General features: G+C 41.6%; 1 protein-coding gene across 1 annotated transcript in view; it reads right to left on the bottom strand.

The window, feature by feature from the left end:
- Positions 1-21,816, bottom strand: part of ADCY5 (adenylate cyclase 5) — a 220,636-nt gene that overhangs the window by 167,191 nt on the left and 31,629 nt on the right. The window lies entirely within an intron of this gene.

Here is a 21,816-nt window from a genome sequence, read left to right as displayed (position 1 = left end):
GGTGAACCATCAGGACTCTTTCTATCTTGCAAAAAGGCCAATGTTTAAAAGTTCACTCCCCTTGAGCCTAATTCTGTTCCTATTTAGGTAAAAGGCAAAGCTCCCATTGACTTCAAGTGGGAGCAGAGCAGGGTGAAAACCCAGTGTTTCTGGAAAACATTTCCATAAACGCAAATCCAGCTTCTTTAATGTCATGCTCTCGCAGTCACCTATGGATCATAATGAAATATAAATACTACATTTGCACCAAGAGGCAGAACCAACATCAGGAACTTTTCCTATCTAATATATCATTACAATGAGATCATTCATGGCCTGGGGAATTCGCTAGCTAAATAAGCAAAAGCAAAAAAGGTAAAGATTTTCAAACAAATTGTCCAAAATGGCAGGAGTCTGTGGCAGAACTACCACCACAGATTTTTCCAGCCCTCGAGAACCATGCTCAGTCCTGCTGTGTTCCACCTCCATCAGCATCTTCATGCTCTCTGCATTGATATAAATATTAACAACTTCACACTTTTTCCTGGTGAAAACCAGGAAAGCTCCTTTCGGAAAGGAGTTTTGGCACCAAGGCAGAAAAGTTATCTGACAGAAGCTTGGGGAACCCACTCTTCTCTACAGAGACACACCCCATAAGCTATAAAGATTTCAAGCTGGGGCAGTCAGGACTATTTATACGAATGACAGCTCTGTATTGCATTCTTCAACGCTCTGCCTCACCCACGCAGGCTCAGTTATGCTCCCAAAACTACAGGCATAGATAATACCACACAAGGAAGTAAACAAGAAAAAAATCCACTTAGCTTCTTTGGTCATAAAAACAAGAGAGGCTCCTAGTGAAAAAATGGCAGCAAGAAAGGAAATTTATAGGGACATGGTGTTTCTCCATCCAAAGTCTTCAAAGGATAGCATTGCAAAAGAGGACAGAGTTTAATCATCAAGTCCAGTGCTGCAGTTAAGAACATACATCTACTGAATTTATACCCAAGAGACTTTGTGCCTTCCCTTGCAATGATGTGCCAGTCCATTCCTTGGATGCTTGTTCCTGTTCAGGATTCTCCTTTCTTAAGCAATAAATCCAGTGGGCTTGTGCGCTGGCAGACTCTCAGGTTTAGCGTGTTTCCAGAAACAGCCGTATTTCTGGCTCGTTTTCCTGCTGCCAACATTCTTGTGCCTCCAAGGGAGCCTTTGTAAATGTGATGTTAGAAATGGCTTTTGAGACAGTTTCCCCAGGTAAAAAGTGGCAGATATAAACTCATTGAGACACTTGCAAAAAAACCCTCTAAGAAAAAACAGGGACTAAAAAAAATCTTGCTGCACTGATTAAACTGTCAAGCAAGAGGAGTCCATTACAAGACTTTCTCTGTATTAGTATATTAATCTCAGATTTCTCCAGATCAGGTGAATTTTACATTGAAAGAAACACCAGTAGAGAAAGCTGAACACTTATTCTTGATCCTCTGAGTCTTACATCTTACGTATTTAAATGGAACAAGGCATGTATATCTATTTCTTATCATGCAGATACAGGGCATGTATCTCTATCATAGCAACACAAAGGCCACTAAGTCCAAACAATCTGTCTCATGGAATAGTGCATTCCTTTTGCATTTTCACCTACCAAAGTTTAATCAATGAATGTTCTGATCTCTCTGATAACAAGTTCCCTGTCTCATTTTGATAAAAATAGCCCAATAGAACTTTACACACTGGCATGTGTTTACACACAGTGAATAACTGGTCCAAGGAGGCTCTCAGGAAATATTCAGTCCTTTCAGAGTCTCCATCAGCATTTGGAACACACACATTTTCAGCTTACAGCTGTATATACGAGAGATTAATAGAAAACCCAATGCCTCAAGCTTCATTGAAGTACAGTTGTAGCAGTTAGTTATCTGCTTCTCCAGGTAAAAGAGCAGCTTCAATTAAAAATTACTCCCTTCTACTCTTCATCACTTTAGTCCCTTCCATCCCTACTGGCTGGTTTGGTTCCTAAAAGAAGTTACCAGCTAAGACTGATCACGCACGGAAGACGATGCATTTACTGAAAGAAAGATGACAAAGAACGTGCATTTTGCCTTACTTCTCTAGAAAAAGCCTTCAACAACTCTAAACCTGATGGACATAGGAAAACCAATGGAAAAATAACATACAAAACGTGCAGCAGAATAAACCAGAGATCTTTGCAGATTGTATCTGACAGTCCTCTGCATCACGTATTGTCACTGTATCATTGAATTGCTGCATGCACGCACGCTCCCAATGGTTTACTAGAACAAAAAATAGGTATCATCTACAGCACTGGCTCAGTGACCAGAATTTTTGGCATTTTGAGGCTGTTGATGGTCTGTACGATAGCAACTGAATCTTAAGTCACTTCCACACAAATCCACTTGACTCCATGACTTCAACATCATTGGTAAGTGGAGCACTCAAACACCCTCTCTACCACAGTAGTTAAAGGTTTGATCTTGTAAACCTCTTTCCTGAGAAGTAAAACCTCCAGCAGAATATGCTGCTGATCAGCACAGGGAAGTCTGGAGTACTTCTCCACTCAGGTGAGACTCATGTAGAAATAACTCCTCTACTGTACACCACAATTCTGTTTCACAGCCTTCAATCACAACCAACATTGTACTATCTAGGCTTTCTTGCAAAACCACTCAGTATTATTTGTAAACTTTTGAAGAGAAACAATAAGAGCTAACTGCACCTTAGTAGATTCTTTCTTTACAAGCTACTCCTTTTAAGGCCGCACTGCAGAAAATTTAGGAGAGAGCAGTGCATGATGAGACAACACAGATCTTAATCAAGATATACATGTTGTGGCAAAACCTATAGAATGAGACACATAATTCCATATTCACTGACAACAGAGGATGTTTTTCTTCCTACCCATACTTCTCCCATCTCTATATTTGGAATTACAGTGAAACATATGTTCCCAGTACCATAACCACCACTGGGTATCTTTAAAGCTTTACTGTATAAAAAGTCTGAGATACACCAGCTACAATCAAAATGACTAGAGTGAATTATTCCCCAAACAGGACCCATCCTGTTTTACAGCTTATGAGCAAATATCAGGATGGCCTGTTCACCAAAGCACATGAAGCCTATTAAGATATGTTCATGGTTTTTCATACCATAATTTTGACCTTTTCATTTTCCAATTATTTCTCTCAGTAACTGAAAAGATTTGTTTTATGATACTCATAATTTAGGGGGCCTTGGCAAGTGTGTACAGTACCTTTCAGCATTGCTGCCAAACAACTTGAGTTAAAGTAATAAATCAAGTCATAACTGTCCTCTGCTGATAAGCAGAATTACCAGCAACACATGCCTCATAGCTTAAGGATACTAGTTATTTGTATAATTTAAGTCCTACCGTCACCTAAGAGAAATGCACACAAAATATAATCACAAAGCAGCAGTGACGTGTTACACAAACATGGCTAATAATTTTAACTTTATTGCTGTCCTTCCCACTGTGATCTGGAAGAACTTTGTTAGTTAGCAATTGCAAGCAGTGGTATACTTCATTCAAAGAAAAATGAGGTAGAAGAGCAGTTTTATTATTCATCAGGACACAGCCTACTCCTTTCATACAATTTGTTTTCGTTTCAGCTGCCTGAACTTTGGAAAAGCAAATACTTTAATAAATCGACACAAGGGCATTGTAGTGTCCTTGACACCTTTGTAAGCCTCCTGTTAAGGTCCAATCCTGCACCTGCTTTCTCCCATACAGCTGTATGTACTTCAAGTCACCATCTCCTTTTTCAGTGTCACATTTACATCTGAGGGAACAGCATAAAGGATGGCGGAGAAAGGCATCAGCAACTATCTGTATACTACCATCACTGGATGTATTTTGTGTGCAGTCAGGATGCAAGGATTGGCATTGATATGTATGGTATCATAAAATACTAAGGCATGAAACATATGCAGTATTGTGCATATCCTTTGCCCTGCTCTGAGGTGAGCACAGCCATCCTGGAATGAACCGCTTCAGAAAAGCTTTACAAAATTAAAGGTATTGTCTTCAATGCCTCACAAGCCTAACTTGCTGCTTTCCTTTGGCTAACCTGTCTCTGTCTTGCTAGGCGTCCCAGGTCAAGAAAGAGTTCTTCACCCAACTGGGGCTGGCTCCCCTCCTTAAGAGATGCAACGCTTCCTCATCAGCTTTAACCATGTGGGGTTTGTGACTTCTCATGCCAGCCAGAAGACTCACCTAGTGCAAATGAGAACAAAGAAGCGCCAGATGATTGTATCTGCGATGGCAGAGATGAGCCCACGGGCCAGCAGCAGGCAGGGGAGCAGCCTGTCCATCGTCCCCAGTCTCCCACCTCCACCTCACAAGGTGCAGGTGGGAGGCAGAGAATGGCAATCTACGCATGTCGGGGCCTCGGGAGAATCTTGAGGTGGCAGGCAGGGAGCAGATGGCAGCAGAGCCACAGCTACTGCCCCTCTCCCTGTTTGCCCGTCCAGAGAGCTGTAAGTCAGTGTGCAGCAGAGCAGAGGGACAGCGCAGTGACCTGCCAGCAAGGGCCATCAGCTCCCTCCTAGGAGGGATTTTAGTTGAATTTGCCATTCCTACTGGCTGACTTGTGGGTGCTGTCTGGCCCCAACCGTGGCTCCAAGGGCACAGTCACACCCCCGGGGACTTGTCTCCTCCCGTCCTTCGTTACAAGAGTACAGTGTCAAGTGGGGAACTCAGCGGATGGCGAGAGCTGACCAACCCTCGTCAATGCTGTGAGGGCTGTAAGGTCACATCTGGAAAGGTTTCTGTGTTTTGTTAGAAGATGAACACAGGCATGACCATAAAAGGAGTATTTTTACATCCAAAAATGTTGTAAGAAAGGGTTCAGGTTTTTATTTGCCAATTATGAAGACATTTATTTCAATCTCTAAATTCAGAGCAGAGAGATTTTGCAGCAAAAGGCATGCTATTTCAGTGCCAGAGAGTTCATTTTTCTTCTTCCCAGTGGAACATATTTTTCATCCTGACACTTTCTGAGTACAGAAATGTGCAACAGAGAAAGCCTGGAGGTCTAGCGAAATTCCATAGGGCTGAAAGAGCCACAGCCTCTCCCTGCTGTGCAGCTCCCCCATGAACTAGGGTACACTTATCTCTGTAGCTGCCCAGGAGCTTTCCCCAGTATTGTGCCACCACAGAAGACAAAGCGCTGCAATGAATTCATTTCTAAGCAACTATTTTAACCGGAGAGAGTAAAAGCACTATAGACAGAAGGGGAAAGATTAAACTATACACAGAAAAATTGTTTGGGGGAAAAACAAGTGTTGAAACAGTGGAAGCCATACAGTCTAACAGCACAGGATAGATCTAGAATCTCAAACATAACCTTGAATTGCTGCAGGGCTTTATTTGTCCATGCCCCTCTCTCCCCTCACCCATAAAACCAGGATTAAATCTTCCTTTGCAGAATTGTTAAAAAGGCATTGCCATTTACCATCTGTTCAACATCCTACTTACCTAGTCTTGACAGGCAACACCTTTCTCCTAGTTCTCAGAATAAGAAGCAGAGTTGCAAGAGTTGTCAAAGATTCTGCCTCTCCCTGAGAATTACCATCTTTAAAAATTATATTAGCAGTTTAGGAAATTAATTCTAATTAGCTGGCCTGGCAGGTTGCTTGGACTGGAATATAAACTTGGTTTAGGAGAAACATAGGCATCAGGGAGGGAGGTGATATTTTGCTTTTAAAAATGCATCTCCAGTGAAATCAGGCCAAGAAAGGAGTAAAGCTACACATTTGTCTGGCACTTTTTTGTTGACTTGATGACAATTTTGTTGACTCAGAACTCTGAATTCTGACATCACCTTGTTACAAAAGAAGCATTTTCAGCCACATGTTATTTTTCTACAGGGATTTGACTCATTCTTCCAAACTTTAATTTAGAATCAATTGTTTGCTGTGTTATTTTCACACATAAAAGGCAGCACTGGCTCTTATTACCCCACAGAGATTTTTAAAAGCCTAGAATATAGTTGTGGAATAAGTAGCTCCCTTATTTAGGGAGAGGACAGAGAGGGGGAGGAGAAACACAAAAACACCTTCAATTGCTCAAATCACTTAGTTAGCCAAACATCCTAATGCCTTTCTTTTTGTTTGAAAGAGCAATTCTCTAAGCCACTAGAGGTTGCAAGTTCATGCAACTCAAAGGCTAATAAAACCATTTGACTGCCATTTCTGAGTGGGTGGAAGCTCTCTTCTGAATCCATTTGGAAATGAAGTCACCCACACATCTCCATACTTGATAAAGACCATAGGGCAAATGACCACCTGCCAGCAGTGAGCAGGAAAAGGAGGAGGGGAGAAATAGAACAGAAAAAAATCTAACACAGGTTTTCCAAGCTGTATAATTGTGACAATATGCTAGAAACCAACGTTAAACTGCTTTTTATTCCTCAGTAAACCTACTGGGATATGGATAAGTAGGTTTTTCATAAGGATTTTTCTCTGCCTCTCTGCCCTTGTAGGGCTCAAAACTACACACAGACTTATTATAAAACAGTTCCACAAATTCACCAAGATCAGTACGGTGCCTTTTAAGATATGTCTCAAGCAAAGTTTTGATCTGTGAATCAAAACCCTGCATGAAAAGGACATGGAGATAATGCTGCTTAGCAAATCAAGCATCTTCTCCAAGTTGCAACAGTTCACGTGATCAACTTTTTAGCATGATGAGAAACACATACTGTCTTAAAACCCACAGTCAGCTGAAGCAACAATATTACACCGATTTGAAGGCTGAACTGATAAGGCAGGTAACATCTTCCCCAAGTGGGGGGATACAATGAAACTTTTTTTAAAAAAAACCCAACACTACAAAAATGCATACGAACTTCCCTGGAAATGTACTACTCGCTCCTCTGCCCCAACAATCTCAGCCCTGACAAGTGTCCTGTGTGCATTATGCAGTGAACTGTAAATTTGGGCTTAATCTAGGTCTTGTGTCTGGCCCAGTGGCCCTTGGCTGCCTTGGCATTCTGGAAGGACTGACCTGGCATATCTTTTACTAGAAGGCCTCATCCCACTCTAAAACCCAGCCTGCACAAAAAAAGACTGAAAATCTGAAATGGTTTCAAGGAAAAGTTACTAGAATTATCTGATCTTGAGAACAGATCATAAGGAGCTCATTTACACAGCTCAACAAAAGCAAAATGGGGAGGCAATTATTCATATGCAGAAAAGAGAACTGATGCCACAGAGCTCTTAGTCTTGCAGATAAAGGCAGAACATTATCAGAATGTTTTCCGTTGGAACATTCCAATGATCAGAATTTGAGAAACGAGATATTCAAGCTGGAAACAAAAGGCACCTTTTTAACACACAGGTAATTCCTTATTGTGATGGCTTACAGAGGACAACAGTAGTTGACTGTCATTTAGGACCCACTTTAATCGAGACTGAATATTTTTCATGAAGATCCTTTAATTCATCAGTACACAGCCCAGCTGAAAGCAAGAAGTAGTTGAAGTCACACAACGTGTCACATATGAGGTAAAACTGTAAGCCTGAACATAACCATGACAAACTACAAATTAATCTTTGTAGGGCTTTCCCAGCTCAGAGTATGAACCAAATCAATCCAAGTTACTTTGCATGAATATGCAAACAAGCTGTTATCATCCTCAGGCACATTCCCTTCATTGTGGAAGAGATGGCTGCTGAGCAAGGCTGGATTCTGGCACATGCAGGGAAACCTGCCCATACTGCCTTGAGATGAGGTGAGGTGGTGGAACGGAATGCACAGCTCCTCTCACACACAACTCTTACTGCTCCTCCACTGCCATCCCCAGAGCAACACACAGTTCTTATTCCCTGCAGCAGTACCCATAAATGCTCAATTTGATTACATCAACACAAAGTGATGCAGGTTTCTAGACATTCCCCATTTTATAGATTAATTTTTTTTTCCCCCTCTTTTCCACAATCACTCACTAAGCATGGGCACAGCACCTAGCAGAAGGTCAAATGGAGACATCTCATGTTTTTGAAGCTGAAGGCTATGGCCTCTACACTCTCAACATCCTCTAGTCAGAACAATGTCTAAAATTTACACCTGGATGCAAACACTAGCATTTGCCTATTTTACATGAACAGAAAGCCCAGATTTGAAGTCTTTGAGCTTTAGAACAAGGTTGTATTTTTGCTTATGTTGTACAGCTGATTTCTTATAGTAACAGGATATAACAGAACTAGGGCAATCTAGCTTGCTCAAGAAGTGATGACAAAAAATATAGCATCACTAAAAGATACTCATTTCTAAACACTGGATAGACTGTACATATCTGTGTTATAAGCTAAACTTGCTGTAGTGGGGTGCATATTCCTTTTATTAGCAGTCATTCAGAATATGCTACACTGAAGTAACTTTGCTGCTAGCAAATAATGCCCTACTCTTAAACTTTCTGCAATAAAAGCTTTATACCACATTGTTATTAATGTATCTCATAAATGTTATTATCTTCGGGATGCTCTTCCGAGTAACTGCTTTGAATTGCGAAAGCTGGCTGAAAGCCAGCCATAGTGACACTGAAATGAAAAGATCCCTGAAAGCTGAAACACAAGAGTGATACTCATCAGAAACTAAAGCAAAATGTCAATATATTTTAGATTTTAACATTTTAAGTAAACCATGACCTTCTCTCTCTGAAAACTTCAATGTAGTTGTTATATAGAACAGGTTCCCCATCAAAACTTCAAGAGACATAGCCATTAAAAACTCTAGAGAAAAAACATCCAGCTCATTCAGCATAAGAACATTGCATTTGACAATTTCTCATGCTTAAACAGTATAATTTGGTGGGTCCCCCACTACATTAGACTATGCACTGTTTTCTGAGACGTATGCTTGTAACAGCTGAAGAATGATGCAGGGCCATAGAGAAAATAAATGCCTTCATGTGAACTAGGCGAGGATAGCAGTTATGAAGAAGTGGATAGGCAGTCAACAAGGTGTGACAAAGACTGTATTGCATGTAGGTCCTAATGTAAGGCTGTTCTTTAGGCATTATCAAGATGAAACTTCAAGTGAGGCCATGCAACTTGACAACCTGTAGCAGAGCTCACCACTAAACAAACAAATGGAGAGAATCTGTGAATCAGAAGACTTAGCCTTTCTTCCTCCTGCTGCTGCTGTGTCACAAAAACAACACAGAAGTCACAGGATCCCTCCAAGTCCCAGCTCCTTGCCAATGGAAGTTAGAGAAAAAGCATCTCAAGAATGTTTTTTACTTTTGTGGGACAGAAATGACTCATGCTTGTACCAGTGATGCAAGGCCAAGCAACTTACACAGCTTGTTGAGCATGTGCAAACACAGTTACATGCGCTTGGGCAGAAACACTAGTTCTTTCGCTCTTATTTCAGGATGTCTCTGCTGAGTTATGGTGAAGCACACCGGAGAAGAATATAACTGGGGGATAGAGAGAAAGTGAGACCGAGTTTTGTTAGGGAGCTCACCAGGGAGGCCAAAGTGAGAAATCCATCTGTCCTCCTCTTACAACTAAGAGCAGAGCATCACCACATGACTCACCTGAAACACTGTGACTCTCCCTCAGCAGAGATCAGCACAGTCTTACAAAATAGGCTGTGCAAGGCTGGCAGTGTCCAACCAGACCAAGAGGAAAGACTGTTAGGTTACGCAGAATCTGGTCTCCCATTCACCACTGTGCGGGGATGACTTTTTAAAACGTGAGGCTCAGGGAACTTCATCTGTCTTGAGCTCAGTAACAGAATGATGTCTCACCCCAATTAAAGTAATGTGGGATTGAGAAAGTTTGCCTGTCTTTGATACAATTATCAACCAGGGTGGGGAGATAAATCACCAGAAACAAAGCACTTAACGAATTGTCACTGATACTCTGTGTGCTTTCCTTCACCTTCCTTCTCTTGATGAGAAAGGTAAAAATTAAGGTTGTGTTTTAGCAACAGTGCAACAGGCTATGAAGAATCTCCCTGCTGAGCAATCCCAAAACATACCAGACATTTGCTAGCCTCAAATATAAGACAATTTTGATATCCCAATTTTGTCTTTTGAAATTCCTGTTCCTATTACTGAGGCTTGCATTCTTACAGAGGCTGCTTAATCCCATCACAGCCAGGGCATCCTGAGGCAGCTGTATGGGTCACATAACTAGTACATAAGGAAACTGTGGTCAAGGTGGAAAAACAGCTGAAGATGGATTTGATCAACATGGACTGGGAATGAGGATGAAGCAACTGCAAGCTGAGATCACAATAAGCTAAGAGGAGAACTGGGATTTCATGAACTGACGCAAGATACTGCTTTCTCCTTACCAGTCCAGAAGGGAAGACTCTTTCAGGCCATCTGTGATCCACTCTAGGATGGGCTTAGATCTGTATGATTTTCAGGTGTCACGGTGATGACAGTGAAACAAACACAAGGAAGGAAGGCAGGCTAAAGAAATAAAGTTGGGTCATTGTAAATATGAACAGCATCTTTAGTTAAAGCCCCAACTATACTGTATTTGGTAGACGACAAACACTGGCTTACAGATCTGCTCACACCAGCATCCCAGAGAGCTACCAACGCTGTTAAAATGGAAACCCCACCAGACTTTGTAATTGAAACCAGATTTTTCCTCACAAAGTCTTAGTTGTACATAGCATTTTAGGCATGAAGCACAGTACAGTGAAAACATCTCTCCTAGTTCTTATAATTTGGTAGATAAAGACTAGAGGAAAATATCCCACAAGTTTTTTCTGCCTTCACTGAGAGGTTTGCTTTTTCAGGCAAATGCCTCACACTTGAAGGCAGTGAGGCTGGCTGAAAGCCTCAAGATCACAAGAATTATTTAAAATACCAAAAGGGGCGGGAACCAAGCCAAAAAACATCACTTCGAGGCTATGCATCATGGAGATGAGACTGTAAAGCCCAAGAGTATAACTACGATTGCTTCTGCTTTGAAAAATTGTTCAGCGGTATTTCTCATTTCTAAAGAATAAAGATGTCATAACAAAAATTAGAGCTTGTCAACAGTAAGAACAACTGAAGGAGGATTTATTTATTTGTTTGTTTAAGTGAGAGAGACAGTGCAAACAGACCATGGAGGTCCTTCTGAGACCCCAGCCTTGGGGTTAACTGGCTTCCAGTCTAGTCTCCAACAGGCAATCCTTACCCTATAAACTACTGCATATAAATGTAATCCTAATGTGAGGCACAGCTATGAACACAGATATTGCTGCCTATCAACACAAAACATGTAATTCCCCAAGTACTTGAATTAAGGAAGTGGTTTCCTGCGAATCTGCATCTCGGGCTCAGTGAAGTCTCACAGCACAAGCTTTGAGCAAAGCTCTTCCCACAGCTGGGACCGTGTTTCAGGGCTCTGCCCTGGGCAGATTCTCTAGTGACCATAGGAAGAAGCTCATCTGTAGTAACACAGTTACCCTTGAGACTTCTACCAGTCTGTAAAATTTGGCTGTGATTGGCCAATGGGTTAAAAAAGGGAGGGGAAAATAAGAAGGAAAATATATGCAGAACCAGCTTCATCTTATATGCTTGTTTCCTATGGAAACAAGGCTAAACCCAACACGTTACAAAATGAACAGTCAGTTTAATGCCAGTTCTGTTTCACAGCATAAGATGACAGAGAAACCTCAAGCAGCAGAAAGTATTTGTCCTTCATTGCCTCGAGCAGGAATCTCTCTAATAGTTGCACTGATACCTTTTTCATGTTGTCTTGCATTATGGCAGTGCAACAGGGAGGGGAGAAAGGAGAGAGAGCAGATGTCACTAGATTTTGAACACACCGTTAGCATAGAGATATCACAATACTGAAGCGCTGCTAAAGAGCCAAATTAATGATGTCTAACTAGATGGTGTAGATTTTTTTTTATTATCCTATCCCCTGTCCAGAAGTCATATAGCTTGCTCCTCACTGATGTGGTTGTCATATATAAATAATGCATAGTACACAAAAGGAGAGGGCAAAAAGAAAATATATGGACATCTGTATATTTAAGCTTGCCAAGTGTTGCCATTTGTCTACATGTACAGTTCTCGGAGCTACGAAAGAACAGGAGAAGCTCAAAACACCTTTGCATTTCCAAGCATCTGCTTTCTTCTCTGTAGTGTGACCTCTTTTAATGTCACGATGAACCAGCATCATTTTAAGTCAACTGGACACATTCTAACCCAGAAGAAAAGAATTACTTTCCAAGCCCCTCCTAAGTCACTTGCTCTTAGTGCCATGTAAAGCTCTGAATCATCCATACATACAACTTACTTTTAGGAAGGCAGCTTTGCAGAATAACTTAATTTCTGTTCTTCAAAATCCACAAGAAGCCATCTAAATTACCCACATGCGGGAAGATACTAACTTCACCAGGCAGATAACTAAGCTAAACACCAAAGGCTCAAGTACCTTGTACATGAGCTAAAAGAAAAGTCTGCTAGGTAAAAGCAATAGCAGAAGACAGAAGGTATTTAGAAGACCCTTGGTCTACTTCTAGTCAAGTTACTTACCAGCTTAGCAACTGCCTTTTCCAGATCTCCCACTTACCTGCTCATCTGCTCCGGATAGAGACTGCTACCTACTGCCCATTTTCTTGGGGCCCAACACAAGTGAGCTTTGCTGGTGGCTTCTTCACACTACCAGAGAGCAGACTCTGGGATCTGCCACTAGACAGATAAAAACACCTTCAGCTTGCATGGAACTGCTTTGTTGCAAAGGAAATCCTGTCCAAGAACAACAGCCCTTCAGTGCTCTAGCAGGCTTGCAAAATCCTCTGAAAGAGGAACCTGCAGTGTTGGCCTTCTACACACGGTTCCCAACACACAAAACGAAAGGCTGCTCTTTAGAACTGCTAGGAGGGAAATCATGACCTTCATTCAGCCAGCTACTAGGCAATGCCATGTCATCCTTCTATCTTCCAAGCTTCACCAACACCACTGAGTTGCAAGCATAACATTTTCCATTGCAAAACACTGATGCCTCCCTACAGTCAAGTCTGCCACCACATTTCCAGAAGTACTCCTACGTCTTTATTAATAACTTCATGGGCAGGAGACAGCCAATCTTCCAGTCATTGGTCAAAACAAACGTTTCTTGTTGTTTTTTTTCTGTAATTTCAGATTTCTTCTCATCAGAGATTATGCTGTACTCCAGCACCCACCAATCAATAGTTACCTAAGATATTGTCTCAATATTCCCCTTGGAAAGTTAAAAGACGCCATTCTGACACACAAACACTGCCAATTAACTACACAGGGCCTTATTTTCCAATAGAAATAGTAATTCACATATTTGCCCAACTCTTCCTAAAGATTAAGCTTTTTCTCAGCTAGCCACATTGTCAAAATGCACAGACATTTGGCTGTTCCTAATTTATTCTAGAATTTTACCAAGGAACTGAGTAGCTTTTTCAGTCAATAAGTCAACAAGTTTTCACCTAGTCAGACAAAGCAAAGACCTGCGCAAACCTCATTTCTTTGCCCAGCAAAACACAGTTTTTAAGAGCAATCCACCAGCTCATCTGGTAACAGAGAAGTCATCTGTAAGGCAAGGCCAATCTCTTCATTGCAGCCACGGAGAACTGGTAACTCAGAGTAAGGATAGTCTAGGAGAGGAGTAGGACAGTTGTCCACTTAAAACATCTGGATGTAGAAGACAAGCAAGTGCTGATTGTAAAGTGCATTTATCATAACAAAAGTAACCTTCTCTTCCCCAGGGTGATTTCGAGACAAACAACAGGTCCCTAGCTGGAGCCTGTTCCAAAACACGAAGCCTGAGTTTCCATGTCATCTAACCGGAAGGTGTCTTCTTTCTATGGCGACGCTTACTCACTAGCTCACACCACCCACACCACTGCTAGAGAGGACTCTCGGCTCTGAAATGGAGCAGGTTTTCACCCAAGCATGGATGCAAACAAGCCAAGATGCTAAAACGTTCGGAGGGAGAGAACTGACAAAACCTCCATTCAGGCTGCATACTGCCAGTCTGCTCTGGAGTGCTCAGAGCCCACCTGCTCTCACTCACATGCGTACTCATACCTGGAAGTCCAAACTTCCCCAAACGCCATGTCAGCCTCTGTCACTTCTGATCCTCCCCACCTAATGTTGAGCATTAGGTTATTTCAGACCACTTCTGAATCCCTCAGGACTCTGTCATCATGAAGCAGTGAAGTCAAGTAAGTAATCACCAGCTGGGATTTCCTTTGTCTGTCCTTTTTGACATTAAAAAAGACCAGCATGTTTGATAAGCCCTTAGCCCCAACTCAGGCAACTTGGAGAACAGAACCCCATGTTCAGGCTCCTGGCCCAGTCACTTATGGGAATGGGATATTTCAGAAAGGCGGCACTCCAGACCCTCAGGCCGTAACAGGGAGTCACCTACATCCCACTAACGGGAGGTGTTTTGTACATGAAAATATCTAAGTCCCCATTTCTCCCTAGCATACAGGTGTTGGAATGACAGCTGGGCACTGGATGTCTTCATGTAGCTGGACACAGAATATGAGGCCCTTGCCAAAGAGATGCCTGACTGAACAGGGTTCACCCTCAAAATTTTTTTGGCATGTGTGTCGAGTGAGGAGGAGGTCATGCTGTCCCTACTCAGCTTTAATTAACAGTTTAGAGTATTCAGCCAAGAAAATGAAAGATACCCTACTCAGTCAAAGAACATTTGAATTTATTGTACCCATCTCCCTGCACTATCAGTGCAGTCAGAAAGCAAACACCATGGGAGCAGAAGGAGAACATGACATCACAGCCCGATGGTTAAAACACTCTCATGGAAGCGGGAGGGCTAGGTGCAAGGTCCCATTCCTAGAAACACATAAAACATCTGAAGTGTCTGGAACTACATCTAGGTTCATCCAGCTCTCCCCTCTAGGGATGTAGTTATTGCAATAGCACAGGCTGTTGAAAAATCAGGACTGAAGCATGCAATTCTGATGAATGATGGCAATAAACTAGGATGTGATGAGTCTTCATCTTTTAAAGGCAGCTCTCTCCACTCTTCTGTAGTGCTATGGATCTTTACATTACTTTAATGAGATGCCACGATAAAAAACACTCCAAAAGCGTTACTGAATACTATTTTCGTCTCTCTCCCCTGCTTCAATTTATATTTGTCTCATCATTTTGCCAGCGCAAAGCTTCTTATTTAATAATCTTTCTAAAACCTCTGAAACAATTTTAGAAACCTGAGTCAACTGGATGTTGAATTTTGACAAGCTTTTGAGAGAGATTTATGCTTAAAAAGTGATCCAAAATGGTTGTCTCAAATATTCCGATTTTGAAAAGAAGATTTGATTTGTAAAAAAAACCAAACCCTAGATTTTCTTTAGATTTTTTTAGCACATCTGTCTTACCTCAGAGACAGCTGTTCCCTTGTAAGGAGTAGCAGAAGCAAAGAGACAAATGAGGCTTGGTGTAAGCCTTATGACTGATGATTTGCACCGCATGTTGCTACAGTTGCCCAGTGAAATGAATCTCTAAGACCAAGCGTTGCATTTAAAATCACCTTACAGCTCTGAGATAGGCACCTGTCTCTCAGCAGCATGGCTGAGAGACTAAGAAAGCATAAGATCACCTAGAGCATCTCGTAGAGCATCAGTAGTGCTGTGTGGCTGTTTAGCATGGAAGCAGCATCTCAGTTGTGTTGCCCTGGTTGAGATACACAGGGAAGTTTATGGAATGCCATTTTCACTGAGCATTAAGTTACCAAAAGCCAAACAGACAAATCCCAGAATCCACATGTAAGTAAAATGGATATATTTGACTAATGTATGTGCACAAAGGAAGGAAACTGCGAAGGATATCATGACTTCACCAATTGATAAGCTACACATGCAGTGCGCCTTTCGATGGACTGCTGGGAGTTGTCAGGGCGTAGGAACTGCAGGCAGACTGATAAGAGCATCAAAGGAGTCTCTTACCATTTGCATTAATGTAACTGGCTGTAGCACAGGGATGTGGACAGAAGATAATGATGGCAGTAGTTTGTTATATTCAGTCATTGTTCTTCCTTCTCCTCCTGCAATTAGAGCAACTATACGCATAATGCAATGCAAAATTATATTGACTGAATTTAGTCTACTAGCCCCAGCAGACAGTTTCTGTTTACTATGTTGTCTTTCAACATGTAGCCCAATGCAATATCAAAGGCTTAAGACAGATAGCAATAAAACAACATGGGCTCATAACAAAGATTTGTTACCAATTATGCCATCAGCATTGAGCTCTGTTTTTTCCAAAATGAAACATTTGTTTTCTAGCAAGGGAAGCATAGCTATTTCTGTGGCAGAGTCATGTTGAAATATCCTGTTTGTAAACAGGGCCAGAACCTGTCAGGTCTGTTTAAATCCCGGATTGAATAAAGTCACTCAGGTTTTGCTGGAAGGACGTATTCTCCTGTTATCTGGGACAGCTCCTGCATCCTGTCAAGATGCAGGAGTGATGACAAAGTGGCTTGGCAACCATCTTGTCAGAAGCAACAACAAGGAAAGAACAGCATAGGTTAGAAACAAGAGAACAAACACACACCATTTCCATCACTGTGACCTTTTCCTCACAAAAGGAGAGAAAGTGCTGTTATCAGGAAGATACTAGAAAAGACCTTGGAAAAAGAGCGCTGCTTAGCCAGCTGGTGGAGATTGTTCTGTGCTCATTTGAAGTGCTCAGTGGAACTCTTCATTCTGAGAGTACAGCAAGGAATTCCTAAAAAAAAAGCATAATAACGGATAATCCACAAAAGAGTGAGGAAGAGTCTCTAGCTGAAGTCCTGCATTACAAATCTAATGCTACAACTTTAAACAAAGCGAGCACAAAATACACTGACACTTCAGTCTGCAACAGAACAAACCATCAAACCCTATATATAGTTGGGTGGTTCATAACTTGAGGACTGCCACGAATTCTCCATATGAGTGCCAGACATGTCCTTCATCTGCTTATACAACAAAAGTGTCATTATATAAGCAGAGTTTGCTGAAGCTACCATCAAAGTTAAAAACAAATGGAAAATCTGGGTGCACTTAAGGATAACAACATTCATCACTTATGCTTTCATTGACCTTGCAGCAAGGACTAGAGCTGGTGCTTCCTCTGGATTTCAAAGGAAAGTGCAAGTACCTGTGCATGTAAGAGCCATCTCACTGCACCACAATATGGGAAAAGGGCCTCTGTTTGTCCATGCTGGCAGCTCAGAGGTTCCATTTACTGCATTCCTCACCCTTACAAAATGACAGATTATTAGGAAATAAAATCCGATCATACACTGAAATTAAGAAAGCCAAAGAAATGACCTGCCCTAATTAAATCTTATGATCAGATGTTTCAAAAGTGAAGGTTGTTTTTTTTCCAGCTTGCCTAACTCATGCATTCTTCAACAGCCTATGTTTTGCAAGTCAAAATGCCTTGGATAAGACTTAGTCAGAATCGGTACTATTTAACAAGGTGCTGTTTACCAGTTGTTCTTGCCCTGACAGGCGAAAGGATATAGGTCCTCAATGAGGTGTTTTCAGCTACCCTGTTTCCCCATTCATATTACTTAATTCTGGATGCAAGATAGGGAGAAATACTGAATTTCCCAGTAGCTGAACCCTCAAAAGCAAAGCACATCTGTGTCTTAAAGACAGGGGTCTCACCAACCCCATCTGAAGAAATTCAACCCTGTCAATGAGTTACCGATCCAGAAGTATCCCTTTTCACCAGGTGGGATTTACATTCCAGCTTGAAAAAAAGCTCCTGATAAAGGAGCAAAGCTTCTGCTTCAGAAAGGTTTTATATGGAGCTGAACCTTAATGATTACCTCTCAAATACAAAGGGTCAATTCTTATTTCTATCAAAGCTGTTTAAGGGTTCCCTGTAAAAAGGTCCTGGTTCCCTGTCCAGAGAAAAACAAGACCTAAATGCAAGTGGGAATCCAGCATTCTGAAAGAAGCAGCATTTGGTGACCAAATTAATTTCCAAAGTAAAATTCTAGGAGATGGAAACTCTGTCCATGTGTGAAAGATCTGAATGCCTTGGTGATGGTAGTGGAAACACAGGTCCATCGTCTATTAAAGCCTTGCTGCTTGTCTAGCAGAGTCACCTTGCACTCTCTTTGAGCAGCCTGAATCCTCCTGAAAAGAAGGGAGTCTTGGTGATTTGAGGCAAAGAAAGAGACATCCAGGAAAACATGTTAAAGTAAATATGTAAAAGCTCTAGCTTAACTGGTGTGGCTAGAACTCAGGGATGTTTTATCCAGACTCCACTAACACAACATATTTTAGAAATCTTAATAAGGGGAGCTAGCAGCCACTAACAGCTGCAATACACAACTGAATCCAGAAATGATGGACTATTTCCAGCTCTACCACTGACTGGAAGCATGAAAAAGTCCGAGTGCCAAGGCAGCATCATTAAGACAGCATCAGTATGAGTTACCCATTTTTGCTGCTTTAATACATAGAAAAGATCTCTTTGCAGATTAATATGAACAATGCTAGCTCATCTTCCTGCTTGTCCCCAGAAAGTGGCATCTGTTTTTCCCTACTTCATAAACAGAGCTTAAATTTTGCAGTATGCATCCTCTCAGTGTGTATTACCAAGCAGGTGCATGAATATACCATGCCCAGGATTAAAAAATGATATATTCCAGCCCCCCCAAATATCTGGTTTTGTTCAAATGAAACATACCCCAAATTCCTAATTTAAATAGCTAGGGAAGCAAAATAGCAAAATTTGGGGGAAATAGGGATAAAATTTGTTTTCTTCTTTATCTCACTCAGTCACCATCTTTTTCATATGTAAATACAATTTTGTTTTAAACTCACCTCTGGGTCAGTCACTATCCTACTAAGTTCTTCCCCACTTCACCAATGCTCTACTTTCTCCCTCTATCACTTAAAATCACGGTCCACAGCTTTTAGGACCTCAGTATGAGCAATTTAGTTTCATTATTGCCATCAGTCTTCAGTGTGAATTGTTATCTGCTAAAAAGCTGTCTTAACCCACAAGCAGCTATCAGAGGAAAAGAAACTTTCAGGTGCAGCAAATCTAGTCTGAACAACTAAGGATGGTGAAGTTGAAAGCTTATTTCTTTCTAGGTAATTGCAACACATTCAACCACCTAAAATTGCATGAAGTAAAGAAAGGCAAGGCACCATAATGCTGGTTCCTTTTCTCCTTTGCATAGTTCACCCCAGCCCCTCTCTGGGAGAAGGGAAGGCAGCTTGTGATTATGGTGCACAAGCAAAATAAAATTGTAGAAGTTCCTTGGGCTGGCCAACAGGGAAGAAAAAGAGGCATTGCACACCCACTGTGTCCTTCTGCCCCTGGCTAGCAGTGCCTATTCCAGAGGTAAAACCTGGCAACCCAAATCTTTCAGCTCAAGCAGGAAAGCTTCATGGGTTTTGGGACAGAGATCCTCAGCACTGAAATCCTAACAGGTTTGTGCTCCACGATGTGACCTGCACCAGAGTTTGACCTTGGTGAACATAGAGCCAAAGTTCTCAGCTTTGTCAGCAACTGTCGGATGTCCCTAGGCTAGACAGAGACCCACATTAAGCTCAGTGATGGTCAACCTAACAGAAGCAGCAAAGGTACATTATATCAGGCTTAACTGCTACCAGCTGTAGACTACTTCTGCCAAGCTGAAACAGCACTCAGTACAGATTAGCAATGTCCTAATTAAATGCATTACAGATTTTTCTAATATAACTCATTTTCAAGGTACAGACAAAGCCATAGGACAAAAGGAATACCACTTTCCCCTTTTACACAAAGAAGAAATGGGAACAATTTTAACACAACAGCATAGCATTGTACATTAAGGGCTCAGAGAAAGACCTTTAAATTACCTACAGCAGCTTCTCCTCAAATTTTTATGGTCTGGACAAAAAAAAGAAGACAGATAGAAGCACTGGGGGAACAAGTGATCCACACCAAAATCCCTCCAATATCTTCATAGCAGTGTCTTCACAGGTAATTTTATCACTAAAACATAGACATTATTAACAGTGTCTCTAGGGACACCGCCCCGAGCTAACAGCAAGACAGGGAGCCTACTCGCAGTTCATGGAGTCACTGTACTGGGCACTGTATGAGACACAAAGAAATGAGCCTGCATATAATTTTTAACACAGGAGCTGTGCTGCTCCTGACCTACTGAATTTTCACCACTAAATTAAAGAGAAACAACCAAAGCATGATTAAAAACATTAAGAAACAACTACTGCTTAAGCATTCCTCATTGATGGCAGCACATGGGAGTCCAGTTAAAAACAACTAAATGCGCAGATCAGCATTGCAGAGTTTGGACTTCCTGCTCTTCTCTTCTGTGTCACTGAAGAGGAGCAATGCCAGGTGATAAACATGTTTCAGACACTGGTTTTATGCAAATCCTCTGGAGCCAGGAAACCACCTGCCGGGAGCTCGGTCACGCTCGCAGAGCTGTTCCACTTTCCTGTTCTCAGGTACCAGCCCTGCAAACACTGAAAGGGGAGCCTCAGTACATGCCAGCTCGCTAGAGAAATTAATCAGCAGTTCCATGAACAGGGGAAGTAAACGTGGTTTCCTATAAATTTACCGTTTGGTTCTCTGAGATTTAATGAAGTTGTTGATTCAAGCTTTTTTTGCAGTTGGGATATTTATAACACCTCTTTCTTCTCTGAGGGTTCTCCAACAATGGCAGAGGTCCATCTTTCAGTGTTATCATTTGTCTGAACGGGCACCAATGTATGGGGTGTCTTCTCCTCCACTTGCCTAAGTTCATGAGACTTTATCTGAAATTGCTACTGTATCTTTGCCATATTTGGTTGAAAATAATCAACAGATTTGAAAGTTATGGCGAGGAAGGAGGGAAGAAAAAAAAGATCATTTGAGCCTAATTTTCTTTGGAAGCCAGACCAAAAATAGCACAAAGCTATTCATATAAACATTTTATACTTTAGATCACCTCCAGCTCTGTGAGCCGGTCCTCTGAATCCCAACAGCATCCTTTAAGAAAGCCCTAGAAATCCATATTGTGTCACATTTCTTTCAGCATCTTGTTTCAAATATGCTAATTAGAGTGGAAACAATTAGAACAAAATTAATTTACCCATCCATATTTGTTGTTCAAGCTTTCCCCAAATGCTGAAGAAAATTGACAAATATGAAGTCAGCATGTCAAAGAGCTATTTCTAGCTTGTCATATAAGGTGTGAAGAAATACATGGCATTTGACTGGTTTCTCCTGTCCCTACTGAATTTATAGCTTTAAGGATCGAACTGTCAGAAAGGGTGACTGTCACTGACTGTAAACGGTAATTGCTTCCAACAGCCCATGCGATGATGCTTATATTGCGTTAACTAAGGCATGTTGTCCAGACCAGCTGTAGACCAAAAGAAAACTCCAGCTGTTTAACAAAACCAAACAACTCGGAACTTTAAAAAAAAAAAAAAAAAAAAAAATCAAAAGTTAAGGACCAAATCTGTGCCTCAAGTGTTTATTACAACTGTATTTCTGTGTCTACTGGCGTGGCTTATTTGATGTGCCCTCTCTTATGAGATGGGATGTCTGCTGGGTCAGCCAGACACTAGCCTGGTGGGGTGACATGGGGAAGGAACAGGGTGACTGAAGAGCTCTGTAACCTCCAGGTCACCTCAGTTCCCAACAGAAAGCAGGTCTGGTAAACCTCGGCTTCAAAACTCTACTCCTCTCCTGGGACAAAATCAACAGATATTCATCAGTGACTACAGCCAGTTAGGATTTTATTTCTAGCCTTACAGATAGAAGCCAGAGGAAATGTTCATTCCTGCGACAGCTCAGGTTCAAGGAGAGGCTTGCTCTATCACCA

The sequence above is a fragment of the Haliaeetus albicilla genome, chromosome 4, assembly GCF_947461875.1.
Source record: "Haliaeetus albicilla chromosome 4, bHalAlb1.1, whole genome shotgun sequence".
Taxonomy (NCBI): Eukaryota; Metazoa; Chordata; class Aves; order Accipitriformes; family Accipitridae; genus Haliaeetus; species Haliaeetus albicilla.
This window is presented reverse-complemented; position numbering and strand designations above follow the sequence as displayed.